This window comes from Trachypithecus francoisi, unplaced genomic scaffold (genome assembly GCF_009764315.1).
Source record: "Trachypithecus francoisi isolate TF-2019V2 unplaced genomic scaffold, Tfra_2.0 Lachesis_group8, whole genome shotgun sequence".
Taxonomy (NCBI): domain Eukaryota; kingdom Metazoa; phylum Chordata; class Mammalia; order Primates; family Cercopithecidae; genus Trachypithecus; species Trachypithecus francoisi.
In genome coordinates this window covers 37,278,992-37,304,646 of record NW_022681473.1, presented here as the reverse complement: position 1 = coordinate 37,304,646, position 25,655 = coordinate 37,278,992, and the positions used below count along the sequence as shown (strand labels likewise).

Here is a 25,655-nt window from a genome sequence, read left to right as displayed (position 1 = left end):
CACAACATCTCCATGCTGTATCAGACACTCTTTCTGCTCCATTCAACTCTGATGACCACTTCCTGGCTAACCACTCTCATATTATTATTCTCTTGCACAAAAACTGGCAATGGCTTTTTTGTTCTATCTGCTCAAATCTAATGTCTTCTCTCTGATATTCAACACTCTCCAAAATCTGCCCTCACCCTTCTTAGCTAACTTTCTCAAACTACTCAATGCTTCATCACTTCCGGTCTGATCAGGACAGAGTCCTTAGAGTGCCATACACATTACTGCCTCCTGACTTATTCCATTCTTCTGACAAACTCTTCTATCTCCCCCTCACTCGCTGCCTAAATCTTGCTTATCCTTCATAATCCAGTTCAAATATCAAATCATGCATGCCCCTTTTTCTTATTACTCCAGCATACACTGCCTTCCTTCCCTAAAATTCCACATCTTACGTAGTACTTGATTCCCTTCTCACTTGTTTTTTTGTTAGTTTGTTTTGTTTTTTGTTTTTTCTCCGAGACAGAGTCTTGCTCTGTTGCCCAGGCTGGAGTGCAATGGTATGATCTCGGCTCACTGCATTCTCCGCCTCCTGGGTTCAAGCAATTCTCCTGCCTCAATCTCCCAGCTAGCTGAGATTACAGGCACCCACCAAAATGCCTGGCTAATTTTTGTATTTTTAGTAGAGATGGGGTTTCACCATGTTGGCCAGGCTGGCCTGCTCACTTGTTAATTGTTAACTGTATTTGCTCATTCTGGTCAGTCTTCAGCTGGAAGGTAAGTTCTTTGAGGGAATGGATCATATCTGAGCCCCCAAAATGCTTAACTGAGAAAAATGTAATAGCAGTACTCAGTAAAAACTTACTTATAGGTTTATTAAACTAAGAGAAAAGACAGTTTGAATATAATTTTTGTAAGAAATCTTTTCATTTGGAAAGATCAGTGAACTCATTGAAATTCTTAGGTAAATATAGGCTGTGCTAACCCCAAATTATAAACTCTAAGGCAGCAGTCCCAACCTTTTTGGCACCAGGAAGCAGTTTTGTGGAAGACAATTTTTCCACAGTCTGGGGGTAGCAGGGGGGATGGTTTTTGGATGAAACAGTTCCACCTTAGATCATCAATTAAATTCTCATAAGGAGTTGGGTTCTCATAAGAAGCACGCAACCTAGATCCCTTGTATGTGCAGTTCACAATAGGGCTCACGCTCCTATGAGAATCTAATGCCGCTGCTGATCTGAAAGAAGACAGAGCTCAGATGGCAATGCTTGCTTGCCCACCGCTCACTTCCTGCTGTGCAGCCTGGTTCCTAACAGGCCAGGGACTGGTAACAATCCATGGCCTGGGGGTTGGGGACCCTTGCTCTAAGGAATTTGACAGATGGCAATTATCAGCCACAACCAACTTCTTGAGTTCCTTTAATGGGGTAAAACTTTTCTTGAATAATTAAAAAGCAGATAACACTACCACATACTAACTGTTCTACTATTTCCTGTGTAGCTCTGTTTCTAACAGATCAATAAGAGACTTGGGAAGTAATCACTAATAGTAATAACAATAATAGCAAAATTTGTAGTTTTCAGCCTTTTAATTTCCTACTATTCTGCTGAGCTTTCAATGAGTAATTTTATATACTGTATTAGGAAATAATCAAAGATTAAACAAGAGCTTCCAAGACAATTTTCATTTTCAGCCTTCAGATGACTCTTTATCACACATAAGATAAAGAGGCTGTGCAGTATTGCTAAGTAGATTATATATTTATTTATACTTAATAAATTCATTGATGCTGTCTAATTCTGCTTTAAGGCTTACAACCATTAATTCAACCACATCTATAAAATGCTAGGAAGGCTTTCTTAGCCCCACTCTCAGGAAATTCAATATAGTACATAGAACTAAAAAGAAAATCAATGAAGTAGATATCAAGTTTAGCTTTAATCATGACTCACAAGTCTTAGACATTTCACTGAAAGAATGTCCATAACAACATGCTCTTTTACTCTTGCTGTAGTCATAACTTACATTTGTCTAAGAGACTACAGAACATTCACAGGCATCATCTAATTTGATTTTTACAAGGAGACAGGATGGGTATTATTATCCCCATTACATAGATGAGGCAATTATGCGTCAGAGAGGTTAGGTAACCTGTCAAATGCCGTAAAGCTAATAGGTCACCTGTCTCCTGAACCAAGCTTTTACCATCAGGATGTGCTGCCAGTTTTAGAATAGCCACAGAGAAGAGAGTGGCTATGACAACGAAGGAGCTTACAAAACGTGGACACAGTTTTCTGCAGCTATGTGTGTCCTGGAACCCAACTTTCTAAAGGGAGTGCCATTAAGATACCACTTTATAGGGCTGGATTAATCATGACCAAGATCCTTCAACTTTAAGGCTTGATTACTTCAATGGATGAAATTTCAGACAATGTGGTCTTTTTCTAAGAGAGAGAATTACAAAAATTTTAGCATGTTAGGACTAAGTTTCTATGGCCAAAGCTGGGAAAACAACAGTACAGATAATTAAGGCATACAGAAAAAAAAAAAAAAGTCTTGTTTGTTCCCAGCCCCTTTGGGTTTTAAACTGTGGGAAAACACAGTTTAAAGATATGGCTGCTCATTTTAGACAGTCCTATAAAGATAATGGTAATGCTGAAGAAGTTATTAATATTTCATTCCTAACATATATGATACAAACTATTAAGAGTTGACCTTAATGAAATCTTGCAAATCAATATTTAAAAATATTTAATTTGCATCCAGTTGACTACATCCATATGTGAGGCTTCCTTTTGTTTATTCATTCATCACACATGAAGTCTACTTTCCAGTCTTATCATCTAGGAGGGAGATAGGATATATGCAATACGTAACTAGAATATAAAGGTAGAAATGACCTAGAAAAAGTACAGATAAAATTTTATAAAGAGAAAGAAGTTACTTCCAGTTAGGGAATAAAGGAATACATTGTCAAGAAGTTTGCAAAGGGCCAGGTGCAGTGGCTCACACTTATAATCCCAACATTTTGGGAGGCCGAGGTGGGAGGATTGCTTGAGCCCAGGAATTCAAGATCAGCCTGGGCAACACAGTGAGACCAGGTCTCTACAAAAACTTAAAAATTAGTCAGATGTGGTGGTGCACAACTGTAGTCCCAGCTACCCGGGAGGCTGAGGTGGGAGGATCACTTCAGTCCGAGAAGTTGAGGCTGCAGTGAGCCATGATCATGCCACTGCACTCCAGCTTGGGCAACAGATTCTATCTCATAAATAAATAAATAAGAAGATTGTAAAGAGTCTGAATGTACCCTACAGTGGGTGAATGGCAGCTTAATGAATGGCAGGAAAGTGGGAGGGCATAGAGTAAATGTCTGGAGAGAAGAGTGTGGAATAGGAACAGTGAAAAATAAGACTGAACGACTGCTAGATTTTGAAAGCCTCTGGGGGATGCCAAAGAGTTTGGATGTTGCCATATGGGCGCCAAAGAGCCAATGAGAGTTTCTGAGCATGGGAATGCTGCCAGAAGACCAGTTTATCATCATGTGAAGGAGGACCTGAAAAAAATGATAGACTAGAAGAAAATAATTGGCCGACTTTACTCTTAGTGACTATGGAACTTTAAAAACAAATATTAAGTAGTTACTTAAATGTGGGGTTAAAGGCCTGGCTATATCTTTTTAATTAATTAATCCATTTATTTATTTATAAGCTGAAGTGAGTTGCAAAAAGAAAAGTGGTCGAGAGAGTGTGCGGAGCTGAGTAGTAACCATCAGTTAACATCTGGGTTGGCAGAAAGAACAAGATAGAGAAAAACGGAGGAAAGGTGGTACCACAAACTGATTCCAATTATAATTACAAAGAATTTTGATTACATTGCTCAGTACTTTTAATTCAAATATCTCCAAACACTTTGCAAATATTAACTAATTAAGACTCAGAAGACCCTAGAGATGTAGGTAACTATAATTATCCCCATTTGGTACAGGAGGAGAGAGGACAAGAGTTTTTAATCAACTCATCTACTCACTGTGGTTCCCTTGATAGAACAAGTTCAGAACCCCAGATTCCAAAGGAAAGTAGGCCTTAAACTATAGGGACTGGTTTGTTTCATTCCTCTATATTATTTCCACATTATTTTCCCATCATATATGTATTGCTTAGCCAAGAAGCCTAAAACAAGAAAACACCACCACAACAAAAACCACCCACACATTCCTCAAAGAAAATAATTAGCCATTGAAATCTATAAATAAAGTGAAAAAAAAAAAAAAAAAGGTAATGGTCATCACAGATACTCACCTACTTATCCGGATGGCCATTCAGGTGAAATTAATAAATATTTTAGTAAATGATATCTGAAAATGCAGATATTCCAAAGCTTTGCAGCTACCTTTAAAAATATAGTTTTTAGCCATAATGTAGCTTATGTCTGAGAACATCCAAATACATGTCCTACAAAACACAGTCCTTCATACCACGGTATACTCTAAGCCCCTGGTATGTCTGTGGTGTTGATTGATACTTGCAGACATCACTTAAACTCACTAAGAGTTTTAGAGAAATTGCTGAGTCTTAACTCATACCTGAAGTGATACCTACATGTAACTACCATAAGAAAAGATGTATAATTTCCAGAGTCTTTAATTTGATGGATAAATTTACATGCATCTTTGTTAGAAAGCACCATAGCTCTGACCCTCTGTTACATCCCACTACACCCCTACTCCCCATCTCTGAAAATATAAGAATTTTTTTTTATTGGCAGATGCTCTACCTTTCTTCAAGAGTAAATTTAAAATGCCTGTGTTACAAAGACATTTGTTTTTGCTCAATAAGGAGCAAAGGATAAGGATTGACACTGGAGCCGGGCGTGGTGGCTCAAGCCTGTAATCCCAGCACTTTGGGAGGCCGAGATGGGCGGATCACGAGGTCAGGAGATCGAGACCATCCTGGCTAATACGGTGAAACCCCGTCTCTACTAAAAAAAATACAAAAAACTAGCCGGGCGAGGTGGTGGGTGCCTGTAGTCCCAGCTACTCCGGAGGCTGAGGCAGGAGAATGGCGTGAACCCGGGAGGCGGAGCTTGCAGTGAGCTGAGATCTGGCCACTGCACTCCAGCCTGGGTGGCAGAGCGAGACTCCGTCTCAAAAAAAAAAAAAAAAAAAGGATTGACACTGGATATTCTCCTCTGAATAAGCAACTAGAACAATTTGTACAGTACCATGTACAAACTAAGTACTCAATTCTCCTTGTGCTAGAAATATTTGTATAGTATTTAGGGAAGTGCAATTAAACTAAGAGCAGTAAATCTTAAGGTAAATTGAAATTTTGTCATTAATTTTGGAATAAACAATAAAAAATGCCCAGCACAAGGGCCAGAACTGGGCAGAGAACATCCCATCTGGCCTCCTGACCCCAGGCACTTAGTGCTTCCATCAAGAGAAAGAAGTTACTTCCAGTTAGGGAATAAAGGAATGCATTGTCAAGAAGGTTGCAAAGGGCCAGATGCAGTGGCTCACATTTGTAATCCCAACACTTTGGGAGGCCGAGGCGGGAGGATTACTAGAGCCCAGGAATTCAAGATCAACCTGGGCAACACAGTGAGACCATGTCTCTACAAAAACTTAAAAATTTAAAAAAAAAAAAAAAAGTGTGGTGCACACCTGTAGTATCAGCTACTTGGGAGGCTGAGGTAGGAGGATTACTTGAGTCTAAGAAGTTGAGACTACAGTGAGTGATTGATCATGCCACTGAACTCCAGCCTGGGTGACAGAGACACTGTTGCCCTAGGAACACAACTGTTTCTCTGTAACCAATGAAGGTTCCCAATAGCCAGAGTCACCCAGAATTCACAGTCACATCGAACCTTGCCCTCATCCTCTGCCTCCTTGTCACAGACAACACTGCCCCAATAGCACACATCTCCAGTCTATAACAAAGAAGTCTTAGCATCAAGCATACTCAAGCCACTTGCATAGCAAATGAGGTCATCTGAAAACACTTTTAAAGGTTATTTAAAAAAAAAAAAAAACAGTTTTTCATTTACAGGACCCAAATGGTAGTTGACATTCCATGTAAAAGTTTAACTTCTTCAATTAGGAGTCTGTTTTCTTTAAAATTTAAGGTGGGATCCATTACAATTCACTGAAGTTTAGATTTAACAATGTTCTATCTACTATGTTATTGAAAACCATATAATATTTGCCAAATTCCCATACATGGTAGACGGTGACATTAATTAAGAAGATAATTTCCAATTTGTTCCATGAAGTTTCAGCGACCCACTCTGTAATAAAGAACCTGGAGAGGGAGGTTCCAAGATGGCCAAATAGGAACAGCTCCAGTCTACAGCCCCCAGAGTGAGTGACACAGAAGACGGGTGATTTCTGCATTTCCAACTGAGGTACCAGGTTCATCTCACTGGGGCTTGTCGGGCAGTGGGTGCAGCCCACAGAGCATGAGCCGAAGCAGGGCGGGGCATCACCTCACCCGGGAAATGCAAGGGGTTGGGGAATTCCCTTTCCTAGCCAAGGAAAGCCATGACCAATGGTACCTGGAAAATTGCGACACTCCCACCCTAATACTGCGCTTTTCCAGTGGTCTTAGCAAACGGCACACCAGGATTTACATCTCGCGCCTGGCTCGGAGGATCCCACGCCTATGGAGCCTGGCTCACTGCTAGCACAGCAGTCTGAGATCGAAATGCAAGGCAGCAGCAAGGCTGGGGGAGGGGCGTCCGCCATTGCTGAGGCTTGAATAGATAAAGCAACCAGGAAGCTCGAACTGGGTGGAGCCCACTGCAGCTCAAGGAGGCCTGCCTGCCTCTGTAGACTCCGCCTCTGGGGGCAGGGCATAGCTGAACAAAAGGCAGCAGAAACTTCTGCAGACTTAAACATCCCTATCTGACAGCTTTGAAGAGAGTAGTGGTCCTCCCAGCATGGAGTTTGAGATCTGAGAACGGACAGTGTGCCTCCTCAAGTGGGTTCCTGACCCCCGAGTAGCCTAACAGGGAGGTAACTCCCAGTAGGGGCCAACTGACACCTCATACGGCCAGGTGCCCCTCTGAGATGAAGCTTCCAGAGGAAGGATCAGGAAGCAACATTTACCGTTCTACAATATTTGCTGTTCTGCAGCCTCTGCTGGTGATACCCAGGCAGACAGGGTCTAGAGTGGACCTCAAGCAAACTCCAACAGACCTGCAGTGGAGGGTCCTGACTGTTAGAAGGAAAACTAACAAACACAAAGGACATCCACATCAAAACCCCATCTGTATGTCACCATCATCAAAGACCAAAGGTAGATAAAACCACAAAGATGGGGAGAAACCAGAGCAGAAAAGCTGAAAATTCTAAAAATCAGAGTGCATCTTCTCCTCCAAAGGAATGCAGCTCCTCACCAGCAATGGAACAAAGCTGGATGGAGAATGACTTTCACAAGTTGAGAGAAGAAGGCTTCAGATGATTGCTAATAACAAACTCCTCCAAGCTAAAGGAGGATATTTGAACCCATTGCAAAGAAGCTAAAAACTTGAAAAAACATTAGACAAATGGCTAGCTACAATAAACAGCATAGGGACGACCTTAAATGACCTGATGGAGCTGAAAACCATAGCACAAGAATTACGTGATGCATGCACAAGCTTCAGTAGCTGATTCAATCAAGTGGAAGAAAGAGTATCAGTGATTGAAGATCAAATGAATGAAATGAAGCAAGAAGAGAAGTTTAGAGAAAAAAGAGTAAAAAGAAATGAACAAAGCCTCCAAGAAATATGGGACTATGTGAAAAGACCAAATCTACATCTGACTGGTGTACCTGAAAGTGACGGGGAGAATGGAACCAAGTTGGAAAACACTCTTCAGGGTATTATCCATGAGAACTTCCCCAACCTAGCAAGGCAGGCCAGCATTCAAATTCAGGATACACAGAGAATGCCACAAAGATACTCCTTGAAAAGAGTAACTCCAAGACACATAATTGTCAGATTCAGCAAAGTTGAAATGAAGGAAAAAATGTTAAAGGCTGTGAGGGAGAAAGGTCAGGTTACCCACAAAGGGAAGCCCATCAGACTAACAGCAGCTCTTGGCAGAAACTCTACAAGTCAGAAGAGAGTGGGGGCCAATAGCTGACATTCTTAAATAAAAGAATTTTCAACCCAGAATTTCATATCCAGCCAAACTAAGCTTCAGAAGTGAAGGAGAAATGAAATCCTTTACAGACAAGCAAATGCTGAGAGATTTTGTCACCACCAGCCTGCCTTACAAGAGCTCCTGAAGGAAGCATTAAACATGGAAAGGAACAAATGGTACCAGCCACTGCAAAAACATGCCAAATTGTAAAGACCATCAATGCTAGGAAGAAACTGCATCAACTAAGAGGCAAAATAACCAACTAACATCATAATGACAGGATCAAATTGACACATAACAATATTAACCCTAAATGTAAATGGGCTAAATGTTCCAATTAAAAGACACAGACTGGCAAATTGGATAAAGAGTCAAGACCCATCAGTGTGCTGTATTCAGGAGACCCATCTCACATGCAGAGACACACACAGGCTCAAAATAAAGGGATGGAGGAAGATCTATCAAGCAAATGGAAAGCAAAAAAAAGCAGGGGTTGCAATCCTAATCTCTGATAAAACAGACTTTAAACCAACAAAGATCAAAACAGACAAAGAAGGACATTACATAATGGTAAAGGGATCAATTCAACAAGAAGAGCTAACTATCCTAAATATATATGCACCCAATACAGGAGCACCCAGATTCATAAAGCAAGTCCTTGGAGATCTACGAAGAGATTTAGACTCCCACACAATAATAATGGGAGACTTTAACACCCCACTGTCAACATTAGACAGATCAACGAGACAGAAAGTTAACAAAGATATCCAGGAACTGAACTCAGCTCTGCACCAAGGGGACCTAATAGACATCTACAGAACTCTCCACTCCAAATCAACAGAATATACATTCTTCTCGGCACATCGCACTTATTCCAAAAATTGATGACATAGTTGGAAGTAAAGCACTCTTCAGCAAATACAAAAGGACAGAAATTACAACAAACTGTCTCTCAGACCACAGTGCAGTCGAACTAGAACTCAGTATTAAGAAACTCACTCAGAACTACTCAACTACATGGAAACTGAGCAACCTGCTCCTGAATGACGACTGGGTAAATAACAAAATGAAAGCAGAAATAAAGATGTTCTTTGAAACCAATCAGAACAAAGACACAACATACCAGAATCTCCGGGGCACATTTTAAAGCAGTGTGTAGAGGGAAATTTATAGCACTAAATGCCCACAAGAGAAAGCAGGAAAGATCTAAAATTGACACCCTAACATCACAATTAAAATAACTAGAGAAGCAAGAGCAAACACATTCAAAAGCTAGCAGAAGACAAGAAATAACTAAGATCAGAGCAGAACTGAAGGAGATAGAGACACAAAAAACCCTCCAAAAAATCAATGAATCCAGGAGGTGGTTTTTTGAAAAGATCAACAAAATTGATAGACTGCTAGCAAGACTAATAAAGAAGAAAAGAGAGAAGAATCAAATAGATGCAATAAAAAATGATAAAGGAGATATCACCACCAATCCCACAAAAATACAAACTACAATCAGAGAATACTATAAACACCTCTACGCAAATAAACTAGAAAATCTAGAAGAAATGGATAAATTCCTGGACACATACACACTCCCAAGACCAAACCAGGAAGAAGTTGAATCTCAGAGTAGACCAATAACAGGCTCTGAAATTGAGGCAATAATTAACAGCCTACCAACCAAAAAAAGTCCAGGACCAGATGGATTCACAGCCTAATTCTACCAGAGGTACAAAGAGGAGCTGGTACCATTCCTTCTGAAACTATTCCTATCAATAGAAAAAGGAATCCTCCCTAACTCATTTTATGAGGCCAGCATCATCCTGATACCAAAGCCTGGCAGAGACACAACAAAAAAAGAGAATTTCAGGCCAGTATCCTTGATGAACATTGATGCAAAAATTTTCAATAAAATACTGGTAAACTGAATCCAGCAGCACATCAAAAAGCTTGTCCACCACGATCAAGCTGGCGTCATCCCCGGGATGCAAGGCTGGTTCAACCTACGCAAATCAATAAATGTAATCCATCATATAAACAGAATCTAAGACAAAAACCACATGATTATCTCAATAGATCCAGAAAAGGCCTTCGACAAAATTCAACAGCCCTTCATGCTAAAAACTCTCAGTAAATTCGGTATTGATGGAACATCTCTCAAAATAGTAAGAGCTATTTATGACAAACCCACAGTCAATATCATACTGAATGGGCAAAAACTGGAAGCATTCCCTTTGAAAACTGGCACAAGACAGGGATGCCCTCTCTCACCACTCCTATTTGACATAGTGTTGGAAGTTCTGGCTAGGGCAATCAGGCAAGAGAAAGAAATAAAGGGTATTCAATTAGGAAGAGAGGAAGTCAAATTGTCCCTGTTTGCAGATGACATGAGTGTATAGTTAGAATACCCCATCATCTCAGCCCAAAATCTCCTTAAGCTGATAAGCAACTTCAGCAAAGTCTCAGGTTACAAAATCAATGTGCAAAAATCACAAGCATTCTCATACACCAGTAACAGACAAAACAGAGAGCCAAATCATGAGTGAACTCCCATTCACAATAGCTTCAAAGAGAATAAAATACCTAGGAATCCAACTTACAAGGAAGGTGAAGGACCTCTTCAAGGAGAACTACAAACCACTGCTCAACGAAATAAAAGAGGACACAAACAAATGGAAGAACATTCCATCCTCATGGATAGAAAGAATCAATATCGTGAAAATGGCCATATTGCCCAAGGTAATTTATAGATTGAATCCTATCCCCACCAAGCTACCAATGACTTTCTTCACAGAATTTGAAAAAACTACTTTAAAGTTCATATGGAACCAAAAAAGAGCCTGCATTGCCAAGACAATCCTAAGCCAAAAGAACAAAGCAGGATGCATCACGCTACCTGACTTCAAACTATACTACAAGGCTACAGTAACCAAAACATCATGGTACTGGTACCAAAACAGAGATATAGATCAATGGAACAGAACAGAGCCCTCATCTACAGCCATCTGATCTTTGACAAACCTGACAAAAACAAGAAATGGGGAAAGGATTCCCTATTTAATAAATCGTGCTGGGAAAACTGGCTAGCCATATGTAGAAAGCTGAAACTGGATCCCTTCCTTACACCTTATACAAAAATTAATTCAAGATGAAATAAAGACTTAAATGTTAGTCCTAAAACCATAAAAACCCTAGAAGAAAACCTAGGAAATATCATTCAGGACTTAGGCATGGGCAAGGACTTCATGTCTAAAACACCAAAAGCAACGGCAACAAAAGCCAAAATTGACAAATGGGATCTCATTAAACTAAAGAGCTTATGCACAGAAAAAGAAACTACCATCAGAGTGAACAGGCAACCTAAAGAATGGGAGAAAATGTTTACAATCTACCCATCTGACAAAGGGCTAATATCCAGAATCTACAAAGAACTTAAACAAATTTACAAGAAAAAATCAAACGACCCCATAAAAAAGTGGGCAAAGGATATGAACAGACACTTCTCAAAAGAAGACATTTATGCAGCTGACAGACACATGAAAAAATGCTCATCATCACTGGCCATCAGAGAAATGCAAATCAAAACCACAATGAGATACCATCTCATGCCAGTTAGAATGGCGATCATTAAAAAGTCAGGAAACAACAGCTGCTGGAGAGGATGTGGAGAAATGGGAACACTTTTACACTGTTGGGGGGACTGTAAACTAGTTCAACCATTCTGAAAGACAGTGTGGCGATTCCTCAAGGATCTAGAAGTAGAAATACCATTTGACCCAGCCATCCCATTACTGGGTATATACCCAAAGGATCATAAATCATGCTGCTATAAAGACACATGCACACGTATGTTTATTGTGGCATTATTCACAATAGCAAAGACTTGGAACCAACCCCAATGTCCATCAATGACAGACTGGATTAAGAAAATATGGCACATATACACCATGGAATACTATGCAGCCATAAAAAAGGATGAGTTCATGTCCTTTGTAGGGACATGGATGCAGCTGGAAACCATCATTTTCAGCAAACTATCAGAAGAACAGAAAACCAAACACCGCATGTTCTCACTCATAGGTGGGAATTGAACAATAAGAACACTTGGACACAGGGAGGGGAACTTCAGACACTGGGGCCTGTTGTAGGGTGGAGGTCGGGGGAGGGATAGCATTAGGAGATATATCTAATGTAAATGACAAGTTAATGGGTGTAGCACACCAACATGGCACATGTATACATACGTAACAAATCTGCAAATTGTACACATGTACCCTAGAACTTAAAGTATAATTAAAAAAAAAAAAAAAGAACCTGGAGAAATTATCAAGTAAGCATCATATTTAATGAATTTAACTATGGTGGAATTGTGGGAAAAATTTTCCTGTACAGGGATGATGACTCTGGAAATGGTGCAGACAGAGATAGAAAAACAAATGTCATTGTAACACAGGTATTTATTTATTTTTTTATTTTTTTTATTATACTTTAAGTTCTAGGGTACATGTATATAACGTGCAGGTTTGTTACATATGTATACTTATACCATGTTGGTGTGCTGCACCCATCAACTCGTCAGCACCCATCAATTCATCATTTATATCATGTATAACTCCCCAATGCAATCCCTCCCTCCTCCCCCTACCCATGATAGGCCCCAGTGTGTGATGTTCCCCTTTCCGAGTCCAAGTGATCTCATTGTGTAACACAGGTATTTAAATTGTATTTAAATATACAGACTTTTGAATTTATAGAAAAATTTTCAAGTATGAAATTGTTTTCATGCAACCTAAAACTCTCAAACTTCAAATAATTTTTTGAGTGTTACATTTATAAATTGTGTATTAATGCAATTCCAATTTATTCCTAAAAGTATTTTAACTAAAGGAGAAACTCATGGGGCCTGAGATTAGAGTTTTAGGAAATGTACATATGGGATAAACTTACACAGGCTGAAATTAAGTGAAAGTTTACTTCTCAATGTTGAGATGGATTGGCCATTTTAACATAAAGTAGAAGCTTCTAAGAAATGCAGAATCTCAACTTCCCCACCCTCATTCCACCTACCCCACCCACTCAATCAGATCCTGCATTTCAATAAGATTTATTTAATGCAGTAACTTTTTTACTTATCAAAGTTGAGAAGCACTAGACTAAATGATAAAGAGAAAAGAGGCTGCTTAGGATAGGGAAATAAAAGGTTAAAGTTAACTTAAGTATTATGATACTTTCTTAGCGAGTCATACGGTTACCTGTCATCTTTCCTCTTCAGTTCAACTTGTTTTATGGGGATGTTTATGTGGGAAAATATCTTTGCTTTTGTAATTTATGTGGGAAAATATCTTTGCTTTTGTAATTTTACTTAAATAAAATCTGGGCTCCTTTTATGTCAACTAGCTTTTCCACTATTGTTGTTACGATAAAAAGTATAGGCTACTTATAAACATGATTAGTTCAATGAGAACTTTTAGAGTATTGCTGACCTAAATGTGGACATCTACACAATCATTAATTCTTACCAAAATGCTACAAGGCAATATAAGCAAATTAGCCTCCCTGATCCCTGAACATAGCCTAATATCATTCACTCAATCAGAATCATACTGGAAATGATATGACCAACTATGGCAGGTAGTAGATGTCCAGTCACACTACTATTGCTTTTAGTCAGATGTCTCTGGTCCTTGTGAGTTCCTTTGGTCCTATATGGTGAAATAGCAACAGAGAGAACCAACTCACTCACTCAAGGCAGATTTCTTATTTCTAGATTCATTCTGAAACCAACAGATCCAGCTCTCTCTTTAAATACCATGAAATTTAAACAAACAAAACTCACAAAACAAAACAGCAGCAGCAGCAGCAGCAGCAGCAACAACAATGAAATCTTAAAATAGTAAATATAAGTTTCAAGCATTGAAACCCCCTCTCCAACCAAAATCTCTCTTCTTCAATAAAGTTCCCAGGAGGAACCCAATTTCTAGATTAGTATCCAATATTTGGGATCGTTTGATTCAAGACTGAAGTACTTAAAATGGCTTTTAAAAAAGGAAAAAAGGTTAGATTTCCAGAGAAAAGTGTAACATTTTTTAAGTTGAACATTATGAGGGATTTGATGGGGGCAGCTTTGCAAATAGAACTGGAAACTGGTCCACCGTTTAGCCTTTTTACAAAAGACTGCAAAGGTTGTTTGTTTCTAAACACCAAGAAGTCACCAAGTTCACCAGTCCAAATGCAAATGACTCACACTAGGAACCCTAATAGTGCTGCTGTTATTTGCAAAGGGGTGGGGCTGAGATGACGCAGGACCCTATTTTCCCAGGTGGCATCTTAAGTATGGTTGATTCTACCTTCAGCCCCACATTGAAAAGTACAGTGTAAACACAGCTAAGGGACCGCCTCCTTCAAATTACACACAAGGCACACCTACTTATAGGAGATGTTGTGAAAGCCAGGTGGGGCTTTGTCTTTCAAGTCCCTGCATCCAAGAATAAGCATGATCTATACCAAAAAAAAAAAAAAAAAAGAAAAGAAAAGAAAAAAAAAGCAAGGGTGATGCAACTGCATTCATTGTCCCTAAAGGGAGAACATGCACTAACTCTCAGATCCAAGGATAAAGGGAATCCCCCTTTAAGAAAAGACGTTGGCATTATGTGGGGATTGGGAGCATGCCAGAACAATCACACTTTTTTACAAAAGAGAGAAAGAGAAAAAAAGTTAGGACCCATTTGTCTTATTTCAGTCTCTTTCTTCAGAACTGACAACTTTAATCAACAGGTTGCTTTCAGAGTATTGCTGGACATCTTGACTTTCTGCCATAAAATGCTATGGGAATTCTGACAGTTGAGAGCCAACACCCCACTAGACACCAGTGCTGCATAACCACACTTTTAATAGACCCCAGAGCTGTGGTGACGGCATGCCCTTCCCAGTTTTTCCACAGACGGTGCTCCTGAAATTTTCCATAATCAGTGTATTCTTGTGGTTAATTAGTTATCTGAGCAATTTCCATTGTAGAAAGAGTATCTCTACATAATTAAACCCATCTTAGGACCAAACTGCTAGGCTTCAATGTCATTAATTCAGAAAGGCTAAAATGAAAATGAGATGAATAATTCTCACCTGCTGAAGGGACCGCACTAGATTAGATCCTATCCTCTGAAATACACAGAACATTAAATTTAGAAAAACAAGAGAGGTGAAAACAGGTGGTGGAAGAAACTGGAAAGGTAAGTTGCCTCTAGAGACCAAAAAAGAACACTCCTTTTCAAACTATTATCAAGAAATCTTGGGGGAAAGATAAAATTAGCAAGAGAAGGCTATTAGCTCTCTGTTACTCACCTTTTATGAAACCATTTTCAGGGATCAGTTTGTTAAATTCCACTGAAACGCGGAGGTACACAGCACAGCTCTTCTTCTGGGATGCACAGTCATGCCATACAGAAGGGTGTGGGTAGAGACGCCAAAACATGTGTGGACCTGCAACCCTTTCTGTAGAAACTCAGCATTCTGAGTAGTAAGAAGGATTAACCTTGTACGCACATGGAGAATACTGGTGGCTCCACACATCCAGTTGTCCTTCGGGTTATTTTTGCATCCCACTCTATAATTTCTTTTAATTACTTACTGTAAAGCACAGGAAAGTGCTCATTACTTGTAGCTTAATGCAGGAGGAAATATAATTGAATATGTTCTTCTAGCCACTGCTCTACCCCAGCTCCCAGCTCTTCTGAAGTGTCACTGTTCATCTCAACAGCATGAGTAAGGCAGTTTCCAGGCCCTGTGCATAATGAGCCATGTGGACCCTATTCAAGAAACTGGCTGTACTCCAGAATCACTATAAAATATAAGGAAAATATTAACATCTTAGATGACAAAAGCTCCATATGGCTGGCCAGAAAATATCCGCATCATTTAAGCCATTAGAATGCACCTATATGGAAACACTCAATTTGGCGGTACTGTGAACAACAGGACTGTGAAAACATCTGTTTGTCTCCACCCATTTTCACTAAACACTGGTTCCTATAGAAGACATGTGAACTCACATACCAACATATTTCATCTGAGCATGGGACAGGGACTCCATTTTTACATAGTTGCTATAATAAATACAATATTTGCTGGTGATAGGATTTTGGAAGATGCTCTGGGCAGCTGGAAAAATAAATAAAATGTTTCTCTTTGTATTAAACTTGATAAAAAAAATAACTAACATTTATTAATGGTGAGGTAGATAATTTGATTATCCACCATTTATAGCTGAGGAAACTGAGGCCCAGAGAGTTTCGGTGGATTCCCTAAGATCACATACCCATCATGTGGTAGAGAGGGAATATGAACCAGTGCTGGCTTGCTATGCCTCTTTCCATATGGGGTCAGACATGGATGTGGTGTCTTAATTGTGAGGGAGGTCTACTTGGCAGAGTATCCTTCAGACCCTGTATGCCAGTTTATTTATTTAAACAAAGCCCCATATGAGCATTTCTGATAAGCAGTTTGTTTACACACTAATTCCACAGAGGTTAAATATAATCCTAATGTTTCTTTGTTGCTACTCTGTTCCCAGTATTGAATTATTACTACAAGGTACCAACCATACATGCATACTTAATAGGGCATCGTGTCAAAACTGTGCATGAGGGTCATTTGTTTGAGATGTCAGAACATTTTCCCCTGAGAAGATCTCGTTGGGCATTGAAACAGAACCACATGCTTTTCAGACCAGCAACCGCAACTACCAAATACTCTTCTGTCAACTCTACTTGAGTAAGAATGCTTTCAATTAAGACCTAAGTGTCAACATGCCTTTAAAAAAATCGTGGTGACATAAAATCTTTCTTTTTAGCACCCAACAGAATCCCTTCAGAGCCTGGTGGTCTAACACCCTATGCTACGTGACTTGTGATCCACCCATTTGTCGTGTTCTTTGGGAATGTGCCTGAGGGGCTGAGATGTGACTTGAAAAGAATGGTAGAACAAGATCATCTCAAATTTATTATCAAGGAATAGTTCAGACAACTAGTTCAGATGACAGAGACAGCAGAACAGATGGTCCGGTGTGGATAGAGCATCAGACACTCACAGACTGTGCCAACAAGAGCCATCAAGTCAAAACAGCCAAAGGAAGGAGGATCATGGATTGGGTTCTCTCACACCAAACTGATGCCCAGAGGCCCTCGGCATGAACAAAGGCAACCAGTCCCACAAGCCATACTGAGTTAATACAAAACCTATACCTGGGCTGACATCCCAAATATGTGTGGCAAGTTAGATGATGATGGCACAAAAGACAGAACACCTTTGCTTCTAGCCATTGTCAGCTCTTGGTAGACAGCAGACTTTTAGAGGAGCAGCTGCAAGGAGCCTGAGAACAAAACTGGAAATGCCTATTATGAAAGCCTTCACAGGTATTATTAACAAAAGAAAATGTATATTTGTAAATGATGTGTCAGTTAGATTTTGGCAGTCCATTCTTATGCCCAGGAATGACCTCTTGTATAGGCCAGATACAGTCATCAATGCAATTGTCCAGGTGCAACTATTCTATAAAGGGGAAGAGGAGTGACTTTCCCCTGTAAAGTGGCCCTATCAAAATTCTATAAGAAAAGATTGTCCATTTAAATTGAATAACCACTGTGCCCAGCTCCATTTACCACACTTTTCTATGCAGTGGAACTGAAGGGGATTTTTTTTTTTTCTGTCCTCAGAGAAAAATAAGACTGAGAATCAAACTTTCTAATGAGAATGGTAAGGAGTATGTGAGGATGACCTGAAATATAGGCTTCTCAAAATGCGGAGATGTTATCTAGGCCGTAAATCATGGTGTTTTAATATGATCCCCTATTTGCCTAATGCAGGAAACCACTTGACAACTTTAAGGAAGAAGTCTAGCAATACTGCATCATAGTTCAATGTTTATATTGTACTTGGGCAGTTTAAATTTATCTTATAAAGTACTAATTAATTACAAATGTTGGGTAAGTGTAAAATCATTCCTCAAAAAAGCATCCCTTGAGTATGAAAGTTCCAAGCTTTGCAAGACATCCCTGTGATTTGGGATACATCTCTTGAACTCAGTCCTGAAAATAATGTTAATAGCTGAGAAAAGAGCATTGAAAACCTCATACACAGTGTGTTGTGGTGAAACAATTTTCTTTTTGGTTCTAAAAAACACTGTTGTGCTCTTTAGATCCAGCGTGGCTAGTTATGTGAATAATGAATGCATATTCAATTTTCTGCTACAGGAAATTCTGCAAGTGGCAACATGGGTCTATTCTGTGTGTGTCACTAGAGCTGGTGCAAGCCCATGACCATGGTGAGGCACTGTTTCCACTGGAACTAATCTGATACCTGCACCAGCTCTTGGAACTGTGCGGTGTTCCCACTGCAAACTACCGATGAGGTAAATAACTTCTCACCTCCTATTTCTCATCTCATCTTACACACTCAGTTTGATGAGGCTATGGAGAAACACATCTTTTCATACACTAATGGTGGGAGTACAAACAATTCAAGCCTTTTGCAGGACAATTAGGCAATAGCTATCAAAATTATACATGATTTTTCCTGCTGGCCCAGCAATTCCACTTCTGGGAATAAACTGACAGATATAGTTGCATATGTACAAAATGATGGAAAGCTCTCTGGAATATATTAGTAAGTGATAAAACAAGGTGTAAAATAGTGTATATATGGCTACTACCTTTTGTTTTAAAAATGGGGGAAAATGGCAGAGCTTGTGGTGAGCCGAGATCGTGCCACTGCACTCCAGCCTGGGCAACAGAGCAAGACTCTGTCCCAAAAAAAATAAAAGTGTGGCGGGGGCGGGAATAATGGTACATATTCATTTTTACCTGTATCTATATAAAACACACTATCAAGGATTCACAAGAAACTAATACAAATGATCATCTTATAGACGGTATATATTGGGGGATACTGGGGTGAGCAACGTATAAGTGGGGCAAGACTTTTCAGTGTAAACTTCTTTGAAATTTTATTTTGATTTTTGAATAATGTAAATTAACTGTCAAATAATTAAATTAAAAATAACCAATTTTTTAACAAAACATTTAATCTAGTGGCTTGACTTTTGACACAAGACAATCTCCACCGAACCACCAAATCTCCACCAATCACCAAAAAGAGAGATTTACACCAGTTCGTTTGCTAGTTTTTCCTGGTAGTGAGTACAATTAAGAAGTCCTGTGGGTGCCATCTCAGTTTGGGAGATACGTCCCTAGAAGAAATTGATTCAAGGTGGGACAACTGGGTATAGAGAATAGTTCCTGGGACCGGGGGCTGGAGTCCTGAGTTCTGGTCCTGCCTAACTCCCGCTTTCTATTAAGCTGACCCTGTCAAACAGCTGATACATGACCATTTTTTACCAACTAATTAGACAAATTCATGGGTGAACAAATTTAAAAACCCTGTTGCCTCACCACTATGATATGATGAGGACACATAATCTCACCCACCCTGCCTAACTCACAGCATCACACCAGGGATTGTCAACATATGGGAAAGAGCTTTGTACACTGTAAAGGTCAACCCCACAAACAGCAGCTGTGAAACACAACACAACCCTGAGGGGGTGGCCATGGCCAAACACAGGAGGGGAAAAGAACCCAGCCACAAAAGCATCTGAGATACTGAGATATTGCAGAGGAATGAAATCTTCCAAAAGATGGAATCTAAACATAAACAGACATCAAGAGCAGGACTTGCAGTGGAAGATGTGGTTAAATGACTCCACATGTGGTCATCTGCCATTGAATACACTGCAAACTCTGTAAAGCCTACTAAGGGAAATTAGGGAGATGTAACTGGGAGCTTACTGTAAAGATACCGATATGAACACAAATGGGAGATCAGTGTTGAAAGATGGACCCAAAAGGATGGCTCTTAGTCCTTGTAACATATAGTTGTTGGAGACATGTGTCTGTCATACACAGATTAGGCCTCCAACTCACCTCTGAAATCAAATGCAAACTTCAAATACTTTTGAAAAGGCTCCCTAGAGGACCTTTTACCCCAAATGTAGAGATTAAATGAAAAACCACTCTTTAAAGGGGGTACACACACACACACACACACACACACACACACACACTCAAAAAGCTTCTCCTTTCCACATGTATAGTCATCTGGAAAACAGATCTCCCATTAAACAGATGGTCAAAGCTGTACCACAACATTAAAGTAAGCACAAAAATTCAAGAGTTCCTTTCCTCACCCTCCTAAAATGAAATATTTCAGTAGGCTAGAAATAACCTCATGAGGAAGTTCATTGAAGGTATTCCCACTTGGCAATGCTATACAGACACTAGGTTAAGAAACCAGTTACTTGGAACTCAGAAAAAATAAGAACTATTTTGATAAGGCAAGGCCCCTGTGAAAGGTTCCTAGTTCCAGCTGGGTCTCAGTAGTCTGATGGTGTCACGCACTCCTGGACCTCCTCTTAATGAAACAAGGGATCTTGACTTCGGGCCCCATGCTGAGAAACTCTGAAGCCACTTTGGGCCAAATATAATGTCCTCTCACTTCTAGCTTCATAGCAGACCATGTTTCCGTATAGAAATTTCTCTAGGAGGCTTACTATCCTATGTTATCTCAAGCCGGGGCCTTCTCTTACACAAGAGCCTTAAACTGCCTCTAAGTAAGAATTAAAGATATGCTATATTTTTGTGAAGTATTCATTTATACATTCAGCAAAGGTTATTAAAAAGGATGTACTATTAGGAAGGAAGTTTGGATGTACTTTGCTTTAGGAAAATCATTTTCAAGGTTGCTTCACGCAAAGTGGGAATAATTAACTTGATATCTCAGTGGATTTGCTAAGTGATTACCCCACGTTTAAATTGTCACTGATTTTCAAGTATGACAAGAAAACCAGAGACCCAAGGAGGTGGACACATTCCCACCTGTCAATAGCCCTTAAGAGAAGTGCTTCAGTATTACCCCAAATGGCCAACTTTGCATGGTTAATCATTTAGTTAGAAGCTCACAAGATCAAAAACAATTCTGTAAAAACTATTTATATGAACACAGGGACAATGAGTTGACACCTTCAAGGTGCATGTCAGGGGCAGAAATACAAGTTTCTGTTTCACCAGCAGAGCTCTGGTCGCTCAGTTGAAGCTGAAAGTCAGAACCAGCTGTTTCGGTCATTCCCTCACATGAAAAGAACTCAGCTGTAGACCTTCTTTACTCCATGAGAAAAAAAATTTAAAAACCCACAAATAATTTTTAGGTTTCATTTTTGCCTCTGCTTCCTCCAGAGCTACAAAGGTCACCCAAATTTCTGTGACGAGGTTATTTAGGAGAGCCTTTCTTTTGGATGTCAACTTGTCAAACTTGTAGTTTAGATGAGTGTGATGTAGTCTTCTCCTAAAATTTACTTTTGCACTATTTGTTCATATAATAGACATTCTCTGAGGACAGGCACTGAGGACACCGAAATAAATAAAACTAAATTTCTGCCCTTGGGGACTGCAGTGTTAAAGGTGGGTTAGATCCCAAAACCAACAATACAGTGCAATGTGGTACATGCTGTAACTAACATGCACAAAGCGCATTCCCAAAAAAAGAGAATGAAAAGGGGGAGGAAGGTGGCAGAGGAAAAAAGCCTTTGGCCCAAGTTTTTGTTCAATAAAAATCATATTTTGTAGATCAAAAGATTATATGATCTGCTAACCCCTTAGCATGTATAGCTCATGAAGCAAGACAAAGTTCCCATGAAGAGTTCAACGTTAGCGAGCCTCTGGGGCAAGTAAGTTGGAAATTATAACCCATTTATGGATACCTACCTAGAACTGATTTCCTATTCAGAGTGCCTTCCTAGCTGATAAGAACAATACTGAAATCTTTCTTTTCCGTGAGGGAAAAACATGTTGAATCATTTAGCAAGTACCTATAGAGCCACCTACTATCTATGTGCCCAGCAGTCTACTGTGTGCTATCAGGAGTAAGAAAATGTAGAAATATTCTTGCTTTCAAAGGGTTTACAATCTAATTGTAGAGATAATACTAAAATACATGAGAAGAAAAAAGGCAAACTTAGCTTCTCTGGAATAAGGACTGTATCTCATGCAACTTTTAAAAAGTTACCATTTATTCAACTTCCTACCACCATTACATACTTGCGGTAATCAACTATCTTCCTTCTCCCCTTGGGATTTTGAATTGGGAACAGAATAGAAACAAGCTGCCAAATAAGAATCAAAATACAGGGTCACCCTCAATTCCAGTGCAAGAGGTCCATTGCTTTGGTTCACAGCCTCTACAGTCCAGAAAACGAAAGATTAAGGATTTCATCAATCAGATTAACCTCTCCTCTTTTCACGGAAAGAACAAGTAATGGGGATAAGAGAAGGGCCTAGACTACTCCCCTGAAAGTGTTACTTATTAGGAAGCAAGTTCCCTTGTGGAAACACAAGGATGGGGGAAAGGGATTTCCCTCAATATTGTTGTACCTACGCACAGAGAATTCAAGTAACTTGCCAAACATCACAGAGCTAGTAAGTGGTGAGCCTTAAATCAAACTTAATCATCAGGTCAAGGAACACAGCTGGGGCTGGCTGCCTCATGAAGTTTCTATTTAGGAAATGTGTCTTTCAAGTCAACAGACTGTTCTGAGTAGGACAGTCTAGAACATTTTTCTAGACAAAAACATCATATCCACAACTTCCAGCCTAGAATCTGATACAGCAAAGACACACAATAATTATTTGTTATATAATTGCGTATACAATTAATTACCAAATTGTGAATTACAGACCACCTAGGAACTCAGATGGGGCAGGTTTATTATTATGGGCAAGAGTCTTTCTAGAAACAGAATTCCAGCTGGGTCTTGAAGAATGAGCAGAATTAAGATGAATAAAGAGTAGAAAAAGTCATGAATAAACAAATGAGACTCAGAGAATTACAACAGAAGTTTTAGTCTTGTAAACTTTGCTATAAAGTGAAGCATATTTAGGTATGAAGCATGCTGATTAAACTTTTTATTGTTTTAGTACAAGTCTAAAAAAAAGTATCTTTTTGGGGGAGCTAGAAAGTACTACTAATAAAAACAGTGGCTGAAATTCATTAAGCATTTACTATGCCAAGCACTGCTCTAAGCACTTCACAGGCACTAACACATTTAATCCCTACCAATACCCTGTTGAGAGGTTGAGATACAGAGAATTTAAATTACTCGCCCAAGGTCACAGACCTAGTAAGTGTTAGGCCTGGAGTCAAACTCAATCCTCCTCTGGCTCAGAAGTATTGTTCCAGACCTTTGCTCCCACCTGGAAGTTTCTAATTAGAAAATTTCTTTCAAATCGTCTTCAGCAGTTCTCCCATCTCAAAGTGTCTAAATTTCTGATTATTTACAAGACTGCAAATCCCTTCTAGCCATGCTCTAATGCAAGTACTTGGATAGTGAAATAAACAATAAGTCTCTCTAAATCACAGGATATTCAGTTTATTTGATTTTAGTTCAGCAATTGTTAAATTTTCCTATACATCCAAACCACCTGTAGAAGTTTCTAAACCTGACATAGGCCCAGGGACCCAATACCAAACTTACAAATCTTGGAGACTAAGATCTCATATGTATATATATTTTAAAGATTCAAGGGTAATTCTGATGCTTAGTGTGTTTGAGAATCACTGCTGTATGCTGTATTCTATTTTATTTGTATTTCTATTATTATTATTATTATTATTATTATTATTATACTTTTAAGTTCTGGGGTACATGTGCAGAATGTGCTGGTTTGTTACATAGGTATATATGTGCCGTGGTGGTTTGCTGCACTCATCAACTCGTCATCTACATTAGGTATTTCTACTAATGCTATCCCTCCCTCCCCTACCCTCCTACCCCGACAGGCCCCAGTCAGTGTGTGATGTTCCCCTCCCTGTGTCCATGTCTTCTCATTGTTCAACTCCCACTTAAGAGTGAGAACATGTGGTGTTTGGTTTTCTGTTCCTGAGTTAGTTTGCCAAGAAAGCTTAGTTTGCCAAGCTTCATCCATGTCCCTGCAAAGGACATGAACTCATCCTTTTTTATGGCTGCATAGTATTCCATGGTGTATATGTGCCACATTTGCTTTATCCAGTCTATCATTGATGGGCATTTGGGTTGGTTCCAAGTCTTTGCTATTGTGAATAGTGCCACAATAAACATACATGTGCATGTGTCTTTATAGTAGCATGATTTATAATCCTTTGGGTATATACCCAGTAATGGGATGGCTGGGTCAAATGATATTTCTGGTTCTAGATCCTTGAGGAATCGCCACAGTGTCTTCCACAATGGTTGAACTTTCACCAACAGTGTAAAAGTGTTCCTATTTCTCTACATCCTCTCCATGATCTGTTGTTTCCTGACTTTTTAATGATCGCCATTCTAACTGGCATTAGATCATATCTCATTGTGGTTTTGATTAGCATTTCTCTAATGGCCAGTGATGATGAGCTTTTTTTCATATGTTTATTGGCAGCATAAATGTCTTCTTTTGAGAAACATCTGTTCATATCCTTTGTCTGCTTTTTAATGGGTTTTTTTTTTTTTTCTTGTAAATTTGTTTAAGTTCCTTGTAGATTTTGGATATTAGCCCTTTGTCAGTTAGGTAGATCGCAAAAATTTCACCCATTCTGTAGGTTGCCTGTTCACTCTGATGTTAGTTTCTTTTTCTGTGCAGAAGCTCTTTAGTTTAATTAGATCCCATTTGTCAATTTTGGCTTTTGTTGCCATTGCTTTTGGTGTTTTAGTCATGAAGTCTTTGCCATGCCTATGTCCTGAATGGTATTGCCTAGGTTTTCTTCTAGGGTTTTTATGGTTTTAGGTTTTACGTTTAAGTCTTTAATCCATCTTGAATTAATTTTTGTATAAAGTGTAAGGAAGGGGATCAGTTTCAGTTTTCTGCATATGGCTAGTCAGTTTTCCCAACATCATTTATTAAATACGTAATCCTTTCCGCATTGCTTGTTTTTGTCATGTTTCTGAAAGATCAGATGGTTGTAGATGTGTGGCGTTATTTCTGAGGCCTCTGTTCTGTGCCATTAGTCTACCTATCTGTTTTTGTACCAGTACTGTGCTGTTTTGGTTATTTTAGACTTGTAGTATAGCTTGAAGTCAGGTATAGTGATGCCTCCAACTTTGTTCTTTTTGCATAGGATTGTCTTGGCCATATGGGCTCTTTTTTGGTTCCATATGAAATTTAAAGTAGTTTTTCTAAATCTGTGAAGAAAGTCATTGGTAGCTTGATGGGGATAGCATTGGATCTGTAAATTACTTTAGGCAGTATGGCCATTTTCACAATAATGATTCTTCCTATCCATGAGAATGGAATATTCTTCCATTTGTTTGTGTCCTCTTTTATTTCCTTGAGCGGTAGTTTGTAGTTCTCCTTGAAGAGGTCCTTCACATCCCTTGTAAGTTGTATTCCTAGGCATTTTATTCTCTTTGTAGCAATTGTGAATGGGAGTTCACTCATGACTTGGCTCTCTGTTTGTCATTATTGGTGTATCAGAATGCTTGTGATTTTTGCACATTGAT

At 39.3% G+C, this 25,655-nt stretch overlaps 1 protein-coding gene and 1 long non-coding RNA gene across 5 annotated transcripts in view; one reads left to right on the top strand and one right to left on the bottom strand.

Annotated features, from left to right (window-relative positions):
* Positions 1 to 19,173, top strand: part of LOC117080420 — a 40,975-nt gene extending 21,802 nt beyond the window's left edge. The window contains exon 4 of the long non-coding RNA XR_004435822.1: positions 18,349 to 19,173. This is a non-coding gene — a long non-coding RNA (uncharacterized LOC117080420). The remainder of the gene's footprint in view (positions 1 to 18,348) is intronic.
* BDNF (brain derived neurotrophic factor) overlaps positions 1 to 25,655 on the bottom strand; it is a 69,475-nt gene that overhangs the window by 6,595 nt on the left and 37,225 nt on the right. Inside the window, exon 1 of one of the 4 annotated variants that reach the window (XM_033205476.1) lies at positions 15,443 to 15,686. The exons of the other annotated variants lie outside the window; for them this stretch is intronic. The gene's annotated coding sequence lies outside the window, so the exon portion shown is untranslated. Of the gene's footprint in view, positions 1 to 15,442; positions 15,687 to 25,655 lie in introns of those variants that run through there. 4 annotated transcript variants of the gene reach the window in all.